We start from the raw sequence: 19,539 nt of genomic DNA, 5'->3' as shown, positions 1-19,539 counted from the left end.
ATACAGCCAAGGTTTCTTATCCAAACCTAAGGTGCGTTAAAGAACCCTATAATATTTTTTTTGATCGATTGAATGTCGATCACATCCAACACAACGGTTCCGTGGGAGCGACGCGTCCTTACGTCGTTCTTACCTTCATCAGGCAGCAGCTGGAGCCTTTGCTTTCTCACGCTGAAAAAGCCTGCGAAGGAATGCCCAAAGTTCAGAAAAAGGGGTCGCTCGAAGATCTTCATGCCTCGGGGGCAGACCGGCGGCTTCTTTTCATTTCTGCCTCGTTATCGATTCGCTGTTGTCATCTTTGGCGTCGTAGAAGGACACTTGAAAGACTATCGTACAGGGCTCTGATGTGTGGGCTGAAATGACCCGAGCAAAACTGTTCAAAGACTTCATAACCACATAAACCTCTCCATCATAAGACCCTGATGTGGTGTGCATATGATCACTTTAAATTAATAAATATAACGAGATGCATAGAAATACATCTAATATAAAGATGAACTATTGAGTAATGTTAGTATGATTTAATTGTCTAATAGATGCACATGCACCAGCCAATTAGTTAAAATGGCATTCAGAGTATCAGTATCTAAATTTCAATATTAACTTCACTATAAACAAGAATGGTTGGTTTAGCTTAAAAAAGTAAGTTTCCTGGTTGCCTTAAAATTTTGAGTTCATTGAAATTAAATATTTGAGTTAATACAGAGAAGGCGATTAGTTTAATCAACAGAAACTCAAAATATTATGTCATCTGAACCACATTAATTATTTAAGTTGATTTGACAGAAGAAAAAATGTTGCGATAAATCATGAAAATATTTTTTTACAGTGTTCTGAAACTGGATCATTAAAGGGGATGCAGTGCATAAAACTATTTTCTGCTTTTGCCTCTGGAGTAGTTTCCATGGATGATTTGTCTTTTGAGATGTCTTGTTTATCTTAGTAACAATATAAAATAACTGACAGAATATTTCTCATGCCCTCATAAAACAGTTATTTTACTAAAATGTAATTAGTTTTCAACATATTTCTTGGTACAGTGCAATGATTTGACTAATACTGGCAAAAGACGGAAGGTGTGAAAGATCTATTTCTATCACAGTTTAGACCCTCTGACATGCTGGGTAATTGCTTCAACATAACAAATTATTGTTGCTTTTGTTCAGTTTGGATTCATTAAGGGTGAACTGAGTTTCACACAAGGAATCAATTAAATATGACTTAGTATGTCAGGCTGTGGGCACAAGAAATAATTGTATGTTTCATTATGATGCCATTCAATACACAAGAAGCTCTGTTTGCTCAAGCAGAAAACTGCTGTAGTTTGACAGATTATTGATGTAACCCAGATTATAATCACAGTGCTGCTTCATAGATTATATTCAAACAATTACTGTAAACAGGGGTTGTCACACACTACTGTCTTCATGCAGTGTTTTTATGATATTTCCAGTGTTGCTTGTCAAAGTAGTGCACTCAAAACCACAAACCATTAAACAAATCAGTTTATGTACTGCTAATATGTTAGACCAGCAGTATTGACAAGAGACTTTATTGTGGGTGTAAATTCTTTACGATGACTACTTTTTATAAGGAAGATGGAAAAGTGCCTGATGAGGGAAATAAAGAAAAGGGGAAAGGGAGAGAACATCTCAAGACATTAAGAATTTCCATTTGCCAGGTTGATTTGTAAGATTAGCTAATATGCTCAAGAGCCCTTCATTAGCCTGATGGCTGTTTTACCGACAGTTCTTGAAATGGCTAAAAAGGATTTCAATATAGCGTTCAGAGCGTGAGAATATTCTGAAACGCAATGCCATTGCATAGTATACACTGCGGTTAACATTTACTGACATGACCGGGCCTATGAAGGACAAATATGGTACGCAGTAGGAGTCAGTACCTACACACACACACACCACACTGAACCCAACAACGCTGTAGTATATATTTAAAAAACACTCAACTTCAGTTGTCTTCGGCCGATATGGTATTAACATCTCATTTACCATAGTAGCAAAAACTTTCACTGATGTAATGTGGTTTTGAATGTTAAATGATTTAATATCTTCTAGTTTATTGCAAGGCAGTGTTACTTCAGCTTAAACTACACTTTAAAAACAACCCAAGTTGGGTTGAAAATAGACAAACTCAGCAATTGGGTTGTTTTAACCCAGCGGTTGGGTTAAATGTTTGCCCAACCTGCTGGGTAGTTTTATTTAACTCATTGTTTAAAAATGACTGTATTGCTTGCTTAAAATGAGCACAAAGTATGTTGGGAAATTAACATTTATTAATATGTTTAATAAATTACCATTTATTAATGTTTAATGAATAATAATTAATAAACATTTATTAAATTGTGTATTAATAAATGTTAATCTTTTGATCATTATTGTTGTTCCTCTAATAATTATGTGTCTGATTTTTAATTTCCAACCTATTAAATAAAACTGCCCAGTACGTTGGGCAAACATTCAACCCAACTGCTGGGTTAAAACAAACCAATCACTGGGTTTGTCCATTTTCAATCCAACTTGGGTTGTTTTTAACCCAGCATTTTTTAGAGTGTAGAGTGTATATATACATACACAACAGTTCTTTCTGGTTCTCGAATGTGATTGGCTGAGAGGTCTTTCCAGCCATGCAATATTCTACCAATATCGCCAGGGGAACCGTTTCACCGTTTGAATCACTCCGCTGTCAGCATTGTCACAGCGAGTTTACGGAATGTAGTTTTTTAGGCAAGAATATAGTTTTTTTTAGACCTCAGATATTTGATTTATATGTAAATATAGCACCTATTTGAAAATTTGTTTAGACGCTTTCGGAGATGTGAGCTCCAGGCTGACAGCGACTGTTCAACGCTCATGTACCCGCAGAGAACAGCTTAATCTCGACCAATCCTTTCAACGCTATCTCACGACCAATTTGTACGTATTTTACGAGGTGGCTAATTCATACAATTTATCTAAACCCCGGGTAGGTGTAGGGGCGGGGTTAAGGGTAGGTCATTTGTGCGAATTCGTACGAATTTGGGAACTCGTAAAATGATTTAGCAAAAAACATACAAATTCGTACGAATTAGCACGAATTAGCCACCTCGTAAAATATGTACAAATTGCCATGAGATCAGGTTGGTCCTTCGGGAATTTGCCGCTGGCTCTTCTGTAGATAGTGTTTATATATATATATATATATATATATATATATATATATATATATATATATATATATATATATATATATATATATATATAATCTCTAAATTGAGTTGTTTGTGTACTTTTTCCCCCCTTCTTTGAGTAGAAAATATATATGTGAGCACACAGTGTTAATTACTGATGCAGGGGGACCAATAAACAGCTGGAGTGAGTGAGTGAAAGTGGATAGTTGTGGTGATGCCCCTGGGTTGCCGGAGGGAAAATTGTCCAAGAATGAAATTGAGGTAATGAGACAAACATGATGGACGCCAGCACTCGGTCATCAGCAAAAGAGATCAGATGGTTACTGAACCATTGACAACAACTGCTCAGGTGCACCACAGACCTCCACTAGAGTAAGCTTAGTGTTTAATTAGTCCACTGTGGCTAAGAGAGACAGAGAGTGAGACAGAAAGTGAAAAGGAAAGGTCATATTGTCAATATTGACAATGCAAGCATCCTTTGTGCTTTTACCTTGATGCTGAGAATATTATATGTTACGCTTTGCGTTCATCCTGGCGCCTCCAGAGGTACTTTGACACACAAATCAGCTCAGATTTACTATTTGGTTGTGCGTTAATCCTCAGTTGAGACATTGTGTGAGTGTTTGTGTACGAAGAGACAGTCTCTTTGTGGGGGGTTGCTTAATCCAGTCCCTATGTGAAACTGTTGACATTTGTGCCTTTTTTTCTTCATTATGTGCCTGTGCCTGTTTTCTGCTGGATTAGCCCCAAATCTCCTATGCAACACATTCAGCATGCCACAACTTTATCTTCATCAATAATGGATGAAGAGATCGTAATCTGAAATCATCAAAGAAAGTGTGAGAGGGGGACAGTTGCTGTCCAACAGTGCAGTTTTTATTTCAAGTCTACCTCTAAATTGACGATAGTGACTACAATCATTTCTTTGGGCTGGGTAGTTTTTGCCGATCGATACTTGCAATAATTGGCAGTGGAAGTGGCTGTGGACGGTGCAGTTGGTGGCAGGAAGGAGAGTGGGGTGTGTGTTCATATGTGTGTTCATGTTTGTCGGAGTGTGTATCTTGCCTGTGTGTGCTGTACTGTTTCACATTGATTGTGTTTACTCAAGCTTCTCATTGCTGCCTATTATTGGAGACAGGGAGACACGCCCTGCCCTGATGCGAGGATAAAGGAGATTAACACACACACACACACACACACACACACACACACACACACACACACACACACACACACACACACACACACACACACACACATACATACAGACAGACAGACAGATGGATCAATCTTTACTCTAAAATAATGACACATCCGTGATTTGTCATTTCCATAAGATTTTAGTTTTTTGTCTTGCGAAATGTTTACGACTATCACAGAAATGTAAGTTTTTAAAAACCCCAAAAGCTGATATGACGTTCATATGATATCGTTTGTGGTCTGTTTGACTGCATGAGTTGAATAGTTTATTTTAGTTTTACTTCTTGACGTTAGAAAATACACAGTGCTTTTCCTAATGAAGATTTATGATTCTGTTTCATATACTGTCATGAGACAAACGTTTTAATACCCTGTGTTGATGTGTGTCATCATGTGATAATGAGAGCACCAACATCCACCATTCTTGATGGTGCAGCAAATTCTATTTATAGTAACTAAATATTACCTCAATTTTACACGTAAAGCACTAAAACGAAGTAGAAATGAAAAGAGAGAGGGGAAAAATGTTTACTCTCCCTATTGGATGTTCACTTTTGAGGACTCTTTCTCTAGTTTCCACAGACCTTTGGATAAACTCCTCGAGATGTATTTCAGGTAGTGAGGGTCATAAGTTGAAATAATTTGGAGAATTTAAGACAATGATAATATTACATCTGGAGTGCAGCAAGTGAAATATAGTAATACATTAAAAATCGTACTATTAAAATATGGTTACTAAGAATGGCATATATGCACTTTCCTTTTCTTTAAAAAAAAGTATCTTATGCTCACCAAGGCTTCATATATTTGATCAAAATATCAATGGTTTAAAACAGCTGTGCTACTTAATATTTTTGTGGAAAAGTGATACATTTTTACAGGATTCTTTGATGAAAATGTCCACAAAAAACAGCATTTATTTGAAATAGAAAATGTCTTTACTGTCACATTTGATCAATGTGATGCATCCCTGCTAAATAGAAATATTTAATACATTTAAAATCATACTTACCCCAAACATTTGAAAAGGAGTGTGTACAAAATCAGTATTCATTTTATTAAAATACCTTACAAAATCTTAACGACCTCAAATGTTTGAATGTTCGATCTCATTTTTGATGGACAAAGGAGAATGATTTTATTTTGTTTATGGATAAAACAGTATGAAAAATCCTGCAGATGCTCCCATCTATTCACACACATACAATAATACACAAATCGCATAAACAGCACACAGAAATATGCACAGTAGCACGGGAATCACATTTCCTTTTAATAATATAAATATCACTAATTTACCAAACCCAAATTTGACCAAGCCTATGCGATTTTCTTTGGACAAGGGCCCATATGTAGAAAGTATCTCAGAGTAAGACACTGTAACTCTAAGATGCTTAGTACAAATAAGCATCGGTTGCTAAGATTAGATGAGGTAGTGATGATTCCACAAGGCTCCTGTACCTCAGCCATCAAAGCCACTTTAGTGTGGATCAAAGCCTTTGTGCTGGTGTATGGGTGCGTGTGTTGTGTGTGCAAGAGAGAGCTAAAGTCCCGTTCATTTCAGCAGAGGCCAGGGTTAAGCATCATTCAGACTTTAATCTAGCATGGCCTGCTCCTCTGAGCCTGTTCATTGTTGGTATGATGTTTCACTCACAAGCATCACTGCAATGCGTTTGAAGTATCTGACCCACTTATGTGCTTGTAGTTGAATTGTTTTTTTGACTTTGTTTAATGGTGGAAGGATGTTTCAATAACATTGGATATATGTATGCATATTTGGACCAGAACAATATTTTCCAGGTGTATTTAACACTAAATTAGGTCCAACAGATGAGCAAAAACGCAAAATCGCTGCAAGTTTACCTTATGATCTTTCATCTTTATCAGCCCTTTAGATAACTGCATCACGACCAGTTTGAAAACCCTCAAAGCCACTATAAATTTCTGAACCTGAGAAGTTTTTCTTGGCACATAAGCAGGGTGCTGCTTGCTAAAGACACAAGCTTGTTGGCACAACATATTTACGTTTATAGTAGCACGCTCCTGTCCAAGTTTAAACACACGCTCAATTATTCATATCAGTGCATTGCACCAACACAGACGGTAAACACTGAATATTCCTCTACTTCTCAATAATGCTTAAGTTTTTGTGCTTGAATATCTGTTGAGATTCACTATATGCGGGTAGTTGACATGAAATAATTTTGGGGAGTTAAAAACCTATGGTGTAACATGATAATAAAACTATTTTAAACAGTATTTTACTCAAATGGTGAAAAACTTGCACATAGAGCCCTTTAATGGTAGTGGCCTTTTAATATTTAATTTTAGTAAAATTAGTATATTAACAATAAAGATTGTTTTAAAAATGTACTTGACTCAGTTTTTTTTTTTTTTTTACTGCATTACATATAGCTTTCCCCAAGATAACTTCATCGCAGTAGAGGGCAACCATCAAAGATCTAAAAAAGCTGAAGTCACACCAGTGTCATTTAATGCACAGCAAATGCATTGAAAGTTTATAGCTGTAATGCATGGAGGGCGACAGGCATCATAAATTCCATTCTGACTGTCTGTGATTTGTTGAGTGCTACATAGTTCTGAATAAATGCCTAATGGGCCGAGCTTAAGCGTTATCATAATTTACTTTGATGGCAGGTGCTGACCTCGTAAATTTTGCTTAAAATAAAATGTTTCCAAGAGGTCTTGATGGCACCTTGCTCTCCCGCATGGCAAGTAACCCCTGGTATGTACCAAATGCAGCCAAACATCAGGGGGCTTTCCGAAGTTGGAATACAAACTCTCCCCATGAATTATTTGCAAGAGTAAGTTTTCAGTTGTTTTTAACTCCAGAGGTCTTTCTTTAAGCTGGTTTATCTGTAAACAGCAACAGCATGCGTTATATTTAAATGCCCTCTTGTACTAAACGGGTTACAGTTACATCACCATTATCATTTTAACAGTGAGTCACCTCATCTGATTTTATATGTCAAACTATTGCACTATATATTTGAAATGTGTCAGTGAAAGTCAAATTATAGAAGTTATTTAGTTGTATTCTGTCATCCTTGATCTTTTAAATCAATAATGGGACATTCTGTGAATAAAGGGCATTGTTGCTCAGTTCCTTTCTTAAGTGCACTGGAGAAATTTGCGAAGCATAGCTTCTCTCTTATTGGTGTATAGCAATACAACGCTCAAAACTACTTTGAGTGTTCAGTCTGCTCCCTGTGTGTGGCAATACCTCAATGTGAGTTGTCACGCCACTTCTTGGCTAACAGGAGAGTTCTGCTTCTGTCCAAGCGCCCTTCAAAGATGACAGATGTAATTCAAGGTGTGTGGAACCGCACATACCAAACGTGTCTTTTTGTCTTTGGCACTAAAGTTACAAGGACAAAAGCCCGTCAGATTGCGTGCCCCTAACATCACACACGTGCTTACATACTAGTGATTTGCCAAAGGGCATTTAGACTTATCACCTTCTCAAAGGCTCTTGAAAGCTTCACACGTGTGGTTGCTGTAGCCAAAATTCAGCTTCATCAAATTAGGCATGAATTCTCTTTCTTTTAGGTCCATCTGTGTAGAAAATGACTTCATTTTGCATGTCTGGAAGAGGGTGAGAGGTTTTGGCTCTGACCATAGTCACCCCCAATGGGACTTTCTCATGTGTCCGTTCTCTTATGTGATGAATAGGTACCCTGACAAAAAAGAAATTTCATTATTGCCATTATTTGTTCTTATTGCCTCGCATTCCTGTGGCGTGACTCTGTACAGCAGACAGGCCTTTGAAATCACCTTGTGTATCTTGATGGAGTTATCTGGACTCTGACAATGAGGGGTATTTGAGAGGAGGATGCTCTGTGATATTTCTGGCCTCGTCTTGCTGTACTTATATTGCAGACGAATAGCTCTCGAATGATTTTAAGAGGGGAAAAAAGTCTAATTTTCACCCTAACCCAACCTTAGGGTTGTAACCTAAATGTCTGTCCAATTCTTTTCTCAGTTTCTCAGTGTATGAGAATGTATCACACATTACATTACAAATCAAAGACATACAACATTGTAATTGGAACATTTTCCTCCCCCATATATGAAGTCAAATATTTTAAAAGTAAGAGTGTCCACGATAAGGCAAAATATGTATATCTTTAAATATAGTTAGTTTTTTTGTGTTCATGTTGGTTTCATATGATTTTGTAGATCGAATTAATGACACTAAAAATGTCATTTGGTGTAAGTAAAAAGTCACAACTTATTGACCTTTAATAGATGTGTGTACACATCCTAACAATAATATAACATATACCAGGTATTTCTTTGTTTAACTAATCATTGATTATTAAGTAAGAAATATCATTACCTTTTCTTTTAGCTTCCACCACATGGCATTTTACAACCTGAACTAACTTTTTTGACCTCAAAACAGTCATAAGAGTTTCAATCCTCAGGAGTCCCTCTGTTATATTATATGAATTTTTCATATATTTTTGAATAAATTGATAGATAAATGAGTTTCATGTTATGGACACACTCATAGCATCCATGGAAATGGCCGAGCACCCAAAGAAAAACACAAGATATTCTCCATTCAATTTAGTAAAAAAACCATTTGAGATTCGGGTACCTGATTGGTGGATCTCATGTCGGGTTCCAGAGGGTTGTAAATACACACAATTCTACAGTTATATTTAGCATTACAACATAACCTGACACAAAAGCTTGTGCTTTTTTGCACGATGATAAATTGCATTTTACGTAATTAACTCCAAAATCATCAGGTATATCAGCGAGAGAGCGACTCACAACAACGCTCATGGTAAGAAGTGTGTTTTAGTTTGGTTGATAATCATTTGTAATTAAAGCGTCTACATTCACAAACCACTGTTGATTTTAACAGAAAAGCAAGCATACTGTATATGAGATTTGGCCAACCTGATCTCACGGCAATTTGTACGTATTTTACGAGGTGGCTAATTCATACGAATTCGTACAACCTCACTCGTACATTTTTTGCTAAATCGTATGTATTTTACGAGTAGCCAAATTCATATGAATTCATATGAATGACCTACCCCTAACCCTGCCCCTAAACCTACCCATCACTGGGGTTTCGACAAATCGCATGAATTCGTATGACCTCACTTGTGCGAATTTGTCGAAACCACAGTGAATTAGCCACCTCGTAAAATACGTACTAATTGGACGTGAGACAGCATTGGATTTGACATGGCAGAAAGCTAGCAAGAAGCTCCCTTTATAATCACTAAAAAGCTGTCACTCATCTTAGTTCATTGTGATCTCACAAAGATCTGATATAATAAATTACACTGATTGCACAATGAAATTCTTATTTACATAACGTCTACACTTTGTTTGTTATAATGAGAGGATTTGCGAGCGTGCAGAACTCCAGTCAGTTTTTGTTCAGTGCTATCTTAAACACCTCTGATTGGCCATTGCTTCCAAGAAATCAACAGAAATGTTTGTGAGTGGCTACATGGGGTGGACCGGCAGAAACATAAATCGGCATCTATGGACACGTTGATGTTACTTCAGGACTCATGAACCTGGTTTTATGGCATATATGTGGAAATCCTTCAGGTTGCGGAAGACTCGGTTGTGCTGCTGGACGCTGGATAACCCCTGACCTCTCTCTCAGGGGTTGATTACTGAAGGATGGAGGCCAGTTGTGACACCAGCGGGGTCACTTTGGAGCCCTGAACCAGCTGCCTCTGCACAATCCCATCCAGAAAAGAGGCCAATCGATCCAATGTTCCCTGTCTCTCATTATAACATATAGACATCACTGAAGGAGATCACAGTCCTCCAGCCAAGCAAGTGAAGTTGGTTGATGGCTTATCCTGTGATTATGAGATCTGAAAAGTGCAAAAAAATGCAATCTGAGATGGAAAATTGTATTGCATCGATCAGACTAATCAAACCTTAATTTGATGATTGTCTGCTTTAATCTCTTTTCATTTTTCTTTCTTCAGGTTTCTCAGTTTGTATTTCTGCTTTGTTTTTCCAAGCCTCACTTTGTTCTTTCCCTTTCGTCTGGGTTCCCCTGCTGACCCAATGAACAGTAATGGCAGCATGGCAACACGCTGATGACTTGGGGGGGCTAAATTGGCACCTGTTGGACCCACTGCCTTCCTCTTTTTTTCCCTTGCTCTCCCCTGCCTCTCATGCAATGCTCTCCTCTCAAAGCACTTTACAAGGTGCGAAGAGCCTGAACCACAACAATTGAAATCTGAGATGAACGGTCAGCTGCAGTCATCAATCATCTTTCAATCAATCATTGTCACCCCTGCTGTTCTGCACGCCCTGTTGGCCAGCCTATGGCACTTTGAGGGCGAGAAAATGCTATATGCTAATAATGTTTCTTCAATGGCAAGATGAAAGCTGTCATTCTTGATTGAAACTAATTCAATTTTTGTCTAGTCTTTATGTAGCTGTGAGTATAAAGAGTATAAATATGAGTTCTTGCTTTGAAAGAATTTAAAATGACACATGATTATTTTCCTGTAAGCTCTTGTCTTGGACTAATAGTTAGACTGAAGAATTTCACATCTCTTGATTGGAAATGCTTGCAGCTTCATCACATCCACAACACCAAATATGTATCTCAAGGAGGAATTAGCAAACAGTCTGTGACCTCAGTCTTTCAGAAGGGTGGGAATCCCTAATGAAAATGAGTCTGAGCACCTGAGCGGGAGTGATCCAGAGAATTTGGCTGTACTTCCAACACCTTGGAAGCTTTCATCTAAAATCTTATCTAAAATGTCTGAAACTGAATCTAAAAATGTGTTGACAGCTTGTGTGTCTGGTTTAATTTGTGGTGTGGTTGGTGATTGTAAGAGATATCTGTGCTTGCCGACAAGCAGATACTTTTGAAAAGGACACCGCATGAAATGAACAGTAATCCATAGTGCTGAAAAAACGTCCACACAGCAAATGGGAATTCCATCAGAAATTTCAGGATCATTTATTATTTATTGTGTCTCTGTGATGACTTGAGTATAGGTGATGTGGGGCTGAAATGTTGGAAATGGAAGTATATCACAAGAGATTAGATTCAAATCATGTCAGGCTCGGTCAAGTATAAATACAGGGTTTTGAAAATTTATATGCTTATGTGCCTTATGTAATTAAAAAAAGTGTTTTACTTGTGTATGGATCGTGTATGGATTTCAACTCTCCATGTTGAAACAGTTCTGCCATGGCATCAGTTGTATTTAAAGGCTTTACCTCACACATTTATGGCAACCTTTAGCTAGATATATCTTAAATTAAGAGCTCTCCTGATAAGATTTCTTGAAAATAACATCTCTTCCATATATCTACCTCTTACCCAACTTTTGCAGACATGCTTGTGAAGATGAAATCTTATGCTTTGGGAATTACCATACATTTGGGAAGCCTGAATTGGGAAATATGGTTTCAAACCTGCTACGTTTAAGCGATTCTTCATGCAGAAGTCTAAATTTACTCTTCGTCATGTCATTCCAAACCTGTACGAATTTCTATCTTCTGCAGAAAAAACAAAATAAGTTAAGGAAGTTGGTAGCCAAAAAGAATCTTATTGACAAAAACGCAGAGATATTTCTCCAAATATCTTCTTTTATAAAAACAATATTCCTTGATATTTAGATGTCCCATACTCACCTGAAGAGACAATGCTGTAGTCTGTTTTTAGAGTTTTAGTTTTGGAAGCTTCTATTCAATTTAAATCTCAAACTGGTTTGGAAAGTAACCCTTGTGGGTTTGTAGATTTGCTCGTCTGGGATGGAGTTGGTCCAGGTCCATTTATCCAGCATCTGTAATGTAGGAGTTAATGTTTTCATTTTTATTTTATTTATATATTTATTCTTTTATTTTATTTATTTTTTTGAGGTATGACCTTGGTATAATGGTTTTGGTGAAACATCATAAGGATTCCTTCTGTCTATTTTCACTTTACAGGCCTATGGTATTCATCACTCTCAGCTTTTCTGGGCCATCTCTGCCAGCCAGTTCAACTCACTCCACAGGAATGTGCTGTCCTCCACTCTTTTTCTCTTCCTATCTTCTTTTGCTCTGTGGCAAGACAGCACACACTGTTTTTTTTTTAAGTACAGTCATTCATTTGTTTTATTAAATTAAGATGCGAATGGAAATAACCCCCTCTTATGTCATTTTTGTCATTCTCCAGTTATTCTTCTCTCTGGGCCGTCTACACTAAAAGGTACATGGGACGCATTTCAAGGAAACACATTTGATTACCAGACATTTGCTTCTCTGGAACCTATTAAGAAAGTATATTAAGTGTGTTCCCACACAGTGTGATTTGTAGTAGGAACTTTAACCCCTAACTAGTATCAAGGCTTTTGTAGATGCAGAGCCCTGACAGGAAAGTGATAGCTTGGATTGAGTTCATGTTAATGTTATTGTCTTTGGCATCAACAAACTGTTTCCTGCCCCCTTACGGTGATAGCCTTATTCTCTGTAGCTTTGAGATGTGCGGTTTGTGCTGTGTCTTTTGCCCATCAAAAGAATATTTGTTGAGCAATCTACTTTAAAAATTCATCAACTCAGGGCATATAGCCAAACATATTACAGGGATCTCTGTGCTATTCTGACAAAGACTCTGAAAAGCTACAGTCCTGAAATTGCTTTGGGAAGTCAATGATACGGTACCTCAGGCCAGGGCGGGGCCTAGAGACCCACAGAGTTACACCAAGATACACAAGGCTTTGCATCAGAGGGATGTGTGTGTATTGTGACAGGCGGCTGCTTTGTGAGCATAAACAGAGGCTGGGCTTGTGGGTAGAAGAGCTTTAGGCCCAGTCAAGTGTTGACACCTCCAGCTGTCTACGGTGTGAAGGAGAGATTCGACACTGCAGAGAAGACACCAGCAGGGCAGGGGGCCAGAAGACACGAGAGGGATACCGTACCCCCTCTCTTTATCTGTCTATCTCCCTCTGCCTCATTTCTTTCCATCATTAGACTTTCTCTCATCTCCATTTTCTTTGTTTCTTCCTGCCTCGCTCTGACCCTCTTCTACATGCTTGATGTTGACCTATTATCCGCTGCCTCTGCCAAATCAAACTGTGGAGGTCAGAGAGGCACTGGCAGACTCTCCTCTCCTCCCTCTTCTCCCTCTTTTTAGGCAGCAGTAGCTGATGATCATTCTATCTCTTTTTCCTCCTCCACTCCACTCTTGAGTGCTCCTCACTGCTCTTAGCTAGTCTGACAGCTTTAGGGAAGTTATAAAAAGTGTTGATTGTGCGGAAAGGGAAAAGGAGTGATGCTGTGGCTGAACATCTTGGCCAAGGGAATATTTTAGTGTCTGCTTTTTATTATTTTCCATATCTGAGATCACAACCCCAGATGCTGCTGCTCAACCTTTACATCCTAGAAGACCAGCAGTTTGAATAAGAAGCCTGCATGGCTGTTTGATATTTCTGCTTTTGATTGTTGAGCCAGCATTGCATTAAAAAAAACAAACAAAAAAAACCCGTTGACAACTAGGCATGGGAATAAATAATTATATATAATTTGATGCTTCCGGTTTCCAATTCTGATTCCTGTTAAGGGTTCCTTGACAGTTTCAGTAACTATAATATATAACATATATATAATACTACTGCAATATGTATCTTTAGGCTACGTTGGTTGATTAAACAATCGACTAATTAGATTCATTATTTCTGAAATCTGACTGGTTGTGCGGTATAGCCTATTTTGATTCATTAAAAGGACCAATTCATGAGAGTTAAAGGATTAGTTCACTTTCAAATGAAAATTAGGCCAAGCTTTACTCACCCTCAAGCCATCCTAGGTGTATATGACTTTCTTCTTTCTGATGAACATAATCGGAGAAATATTAATAAATATCCTTATGCATCTGAGCTTTATAATGGTATAGTGAACAGGGTTCACGCATATGGCCTGAAGAAAGTGCCTCCATCCACATCCATCCATCATAAACGTGTACTCCACATGGCTCCAGGGGGTTATTAAAGGACTTCTGAAGCAAAGCGAAAAAAAAATACATATTTAACAAGTTATGGAGTAAAATATCTAGATTCTGCTAGACCGCCTTCTGTATTCAAGTTACGAAGAAAGTGTAAACTGGTGTCGCGTCAGTTACACTTTTTCAGTAAATTGAGGGAAGGCGGGTTTTGAAGAGTTTTATACTTTCTTCGTACGTTGAATACGGAAGGCGGCCTATCAGAAGCTTAGATATTTAATCTTTTTTTTAGATAATAATTTTTTTTTTTTACACGCATCGATTCACTTCAGAAAGACTTTATTAATCCCCTGGAGCCATGTGGAGCACACGTTCATGATGGATGGATGTGGATGGAGGCACTTTCTTCAGCTCATTCTCCTGAACCCTGTTCACTGTCATTATGAAGCTCGGATGTGTCAGGATATTTATTAATATTTCCCCGATTATGTTCATAAGAAAGAAGAAAGTCATACACACCTAGGATGGCCTGAGTAAAGCTTGGCCTAATTTTCATTTGAAAGTGACTAATCTTTTAATCATTTGAGAATTAGGCTATTTGCTCTCAATGCGCTGTATTTTTTCACTAAAACAAAATGGATAAATTAATTTGTTGTGTAATCAAATGCAGATTCAGTAGCGGTGTTGCGGCTCTATTGAATAAGTATTTAGCTGCTGTCTGTCTTTCGTCTGCATTGGCATCAAAATGCATGTGCGAGAACCTGTATCGTTTGGCTCGGTAAGTCATAGGCCTAGGCCTACAAAGTCTTTTTTATCAATAATGCTACTCACCATGAAATCGCTAAATGTATGTTAACAAGACTATTTCATCAGTTATAATTTACAAGCAACATCTCGTGCAGGGTGCAGGCTTGTTCCTCGCTAAGCGTTGCCAAAGTAAATTGGTAAAAATTGAGCATGTAAAACATAAAAAGAGCAGAAAATTTCACCCATAAATTTGCTGTTGAAAGATGCCAGTTTTCTACAAATTGTTTCTCAGTCTGTTAGTGGACAAAGAAGTTGCCAGGCATGGCTCAATCAGAAATGTTCATACGCAATTAATTTGTAGAGCGTCTGCAAAAGTGCAGTGGGATGCAGTTTGCCGGTTGAGAGAGAGAGTGCTGTGGCATTTTTAAACTTGAGATGTCTGTAATCTTAGCCCACAGCCTGTGCTCTGCAGACCAGAAGCCTTCGTCATTTGAAATAAGCCTCTGTGTCTCGCCAGGAAACATTTTCGTTTTCTCATGAAGAGGTGCTTGTACATGGTTATAGTTGTTCTTGTCTATGAATGTTTTTAAATTGCACTCGCTTTAGAAGATAAAGGGTTAGTTCACCCAAAAATGAAAATGCTGTCATTAATTACTCACCCTCATGTCATTCCAAACCCGTAGGACTTTTGTTCATTTTTGGAACACAAATAAAGATGTGTTTGATGAAATCTGAGAGCTTTCTGTCTCTCCATAGAAAGTGCTTCACGTGCTATCGGAAATTTGATAATTCCACTTACAAAAGATTACTGCAGTTTTTACATATAGAAAACTGCAGTTTTTTTGGACACGAAAAAACTGCAATATTGCAATATAGCTGTAGTTTGACTGCTGTTGTACTTTAATATACTGCAGTTCTTTTTTGTAAGGGTCCCACTTCTGAAGTCATGATTACGAGCTCATCGCATTCAAGTTTCGAAATGGGAGGGCGTTCATGTGCAATTTTTACAGAGGAAACTTGTATTTACGATAATTCCGAGAGCACATGAAAGCAGCGTGTGCTTTCGCCGTTGTCATGTCGCATCGCGCCGCAACAGCTAAAAGCTGTCTACATTGAATGGAGCCCGATCACACGAAAATGCGTATAAATACTACGAGTGTGTAATCTCGTAGAATATATACGCCAAAATGAGTTTTGGCGTGCTTATGGTACGCAGATTTTCGCTTGCATATGATACGCACTTTATGGCGTATTATATCCTACATACGAAACACCCCGTTTTAAAAATGCGTTTTGGCGTATATATTCTACGAGATTACACACTCGTACTATTGATATGCATTCTCATGTGATCGTGTTGTTGAATGCGACAAACCAACCGTTGCAAAGCTCTTGGACTACATCAGAAATAGAATGGAGAATCCGTTTACTGTCAGGAATTTGTTGTGTCGCGTCACGCCAGATCCAGTGTAAACAATATCACTGATTATAATGGGTTCTATTGTCTTCTGACGCATCGCGTCAGGTAGACACGCAGCATATGAGCTTCCACAAGAGGTTTGTTCTCACGCGTCATTCATGTTCGGTTGAGCTTCTGTTTATGTTCGCAGATCAATGTTTATATGTGAGTAAAAGCCTAAATTAAATATGTTCATCATAAAAAGCGATCAAGTCTCTTGAGAAAATTTGGACTAAACCATGCAGTTCATATGGATTAGTTTTCTGATCTCTTTATGAACTTTTTGAAGCTTCAAATTTTCATTTGCATAGCTGTCTATGGAGGGACAGAAAGCTCTCATACTTCATCAATAAGATCTTCATTTGCATTCCAAAGATGAACAAAAGTCTTACAGGTTTGGAACAACAAGGGTGAGTAGCCTAATTAATGACAGAATTTTCATTTTTTTGGGTGAACTAACCCTTAAAATGGTGTTGTGAGTGTCAAATGCAGTGTGCACATCCACTGTCTTTAGACTGTAAGCACTGCAGCGATTTATGAAAGTTATCTTTGGCAACTGCAGATGATCTTTTATTGAGTGAATTGGAATTGTTGGAATTGATGGAATGGTTTTCAGTAATAATTTATGTGTGTGTTTATAATATTATTGTATTGAAAACAAGTTGTTTTGAAGTGCTCAGATTTCAAAGTTTCACTCTGTCTATTTCTGTGTCTTGTTCTTCCGTAGACTGTAAGGGTAAAAGTGTTTCACAAGGGCTTTCATTGACTGCTGACTGAGTCACTTTCACTTTTATAGCAGTAAAATGTAGCATTGCTCCCACAAAGTAGCCTCCAGTGCAGTTTTGGAAGTTTGGTATGTTTTAAGGACTGCCCTCATATGTAATTTTGCGGAAAATGCTGATGTTGCAGCAAACGACTGAAGTTGAAATTCTTGAAAAAGAAAAGAAAATCCATACAACAATAATAGGCAGGTTCACGGACAGATTTCTGCGGTAAATCAACAACACGACGTGTCAGAGTTGTAGAAAGTGTTCCAAGAATCCTGCTGTTCTCCTCCTCAATGTTTCCTCTCTCCGCCGGTCTTAGCTGTTCTTTTGCAGATCCCTCGTTCTTTCCTTTCTCTGGGACTTGATCTATTTTAAGCAGAATCAGGTCAGGCTGAGGGGAAAAACCCTATGTGTGCAGTTTGCATTACATAAGCTTTCCCTTTGTCCTCATCAGCGTCAAACATAGTGACACTGACCCCGTGCATTAACACTTTGCTTTCTAGGAACTACAGCTTGCTGTGCAAATGCTGTTTCTGGTCTAACACCTCCCTTCCTAAACCCTCATATCTACTGTACGTAGTGTCACCACACACTCTTTGTCTTCCGTAACGCAAATGACAGTTTGGCTCGACAGACGTAATGGTGTTGCTTTGTGGTTGAACGGTTTGACCCGAGGAAGTTTACGAGATTTGGAGAGGAAGATTCTTTCTGAGGAAGGTGGAGTGCAGAACAAGAGCAGAGGGCTAACAGCCAGAATAAGCGAGTGTTTATGGAACTAGTAATTCCGCCTCTCAATAAAGGGTTGTTAGTAATCCAGTGGCTAAACAAGCACTGTTCCCTATTCATTATCAGCTATCAACACTATTATTGAATAAGCATGAAAATTAATCAATAAAATGATGTAAATATCTCCTGGTCCCAGTGGCAGATATTAGCTTATATAATTTCTTTTTCTCACTTTCTTTTTCTTCATGCTTTGGTAGCTAAAAGACATTATCCTTGTGAATGTGGGTTTTATATTAACTACACCCTTTTGACAAATCGCCAGAATCAAACACAAAACAGATGTGTTGTATATACGATCTCAAATCATACAATATTTCATGTTTATTAGTTATTAACCTAAAACACACATCTACTGAATAGTAATTCTAGCAAGTTCTGAAAAAAGAAGCACTACAGAAAGCTATATATTTAGTGTGTTTATGTACATGTAGTAAGAGGTGGAGTTTAATTGTGTGGGTTGCCAGGTCTCCAGTATTCCTCTAGTCTCAGCAGGGTTTGTGTTTTTTGGAGTCGTGCCTGCCCAGATGTTTCTTTTTGAGCCACTGTAAGTGATACCTCCTAACGCCGTGTAGTTTTTCAGAGCCAGACTCAACACCCACACAACACCTTGTTTCTATAAGCAGAATCAATATGGATTTGAAGTAATATTCCATCTTTTATGATTCATTGAATGCCCCACTCCATCAACTACTGTCACAAATTATAGCAAGCAGTGTAATATTTTGTGTGGGGAAGCTTAAGTTTATATAGTCAAAACATTAATAGCATTAGACAGAGTAATTATTTATTTTGTCTGGTTTTCTATAGTCAACATATCAATAGCATTAGATGGAGTAATTAATTATTTATTTTGTTTAGTATATGGTGCAGTTCAGCTGTCATGTCTGAATTTGTGTGAAATGAACCCTGAACTCAAACTCTGAACCCCTGAATGAACCCTGACTCATGCTGAACAGCTGAAATTTAAAAATATTATCTTATCTATTATATTAAATTTCAAAACCATAGAGCTGCAGGCCCTGGGGGATTTTAATTTAATTTATTATTATTATTATTATTATTATTATTATTTAATATAAACTCTTTTTTTCTGAGATTATGCCATACCACAGTTTTTAATTTCTATAAATATATTATTATTATTAATATTAATATTATTAATAGGACCTGAGTTTATGTGCTGAAAAGGCAGAAAGGGGGAAAGGGAAAGGATAGAGGAAGAAAAACAATAGAGATGAGAAGTGGAAACAAAGGGTTAGGTATCCCATTGTGTCTCGATGAAAATGTGGGAGCTTGCAAGAATGACCATTTGAGGACCTGTGGAATAGTTTGTATAAGCAGCTAAAAATAAGTGGCATGGATAGCATTGAAACAATGCAGCACAAGTGGCTCCTATTTGGTTGTTGTCTGGACAAGGTTTCATTCAGCCATCAATACTTGT

Source organism: Megalobrama amblycephala, linkage group LG23 (genome assembly GCF_018812025.1).
Source record: "Megalobrama amblycephala isolate DHTTF-2021 linkage group LG23, ASM1881202v1, whole genome shotgun sequence".
In the NCBI taxonomy this organism is placed as follows: Eukaryota; Metazoa; Chordata; class Actinopteri; order Cypriniformes; family Xenocyprididae; genus Megalobrama; species Megalobrama amblycephala.
This window is presented reverse-complemented; position numbering follows the sequence as displayed.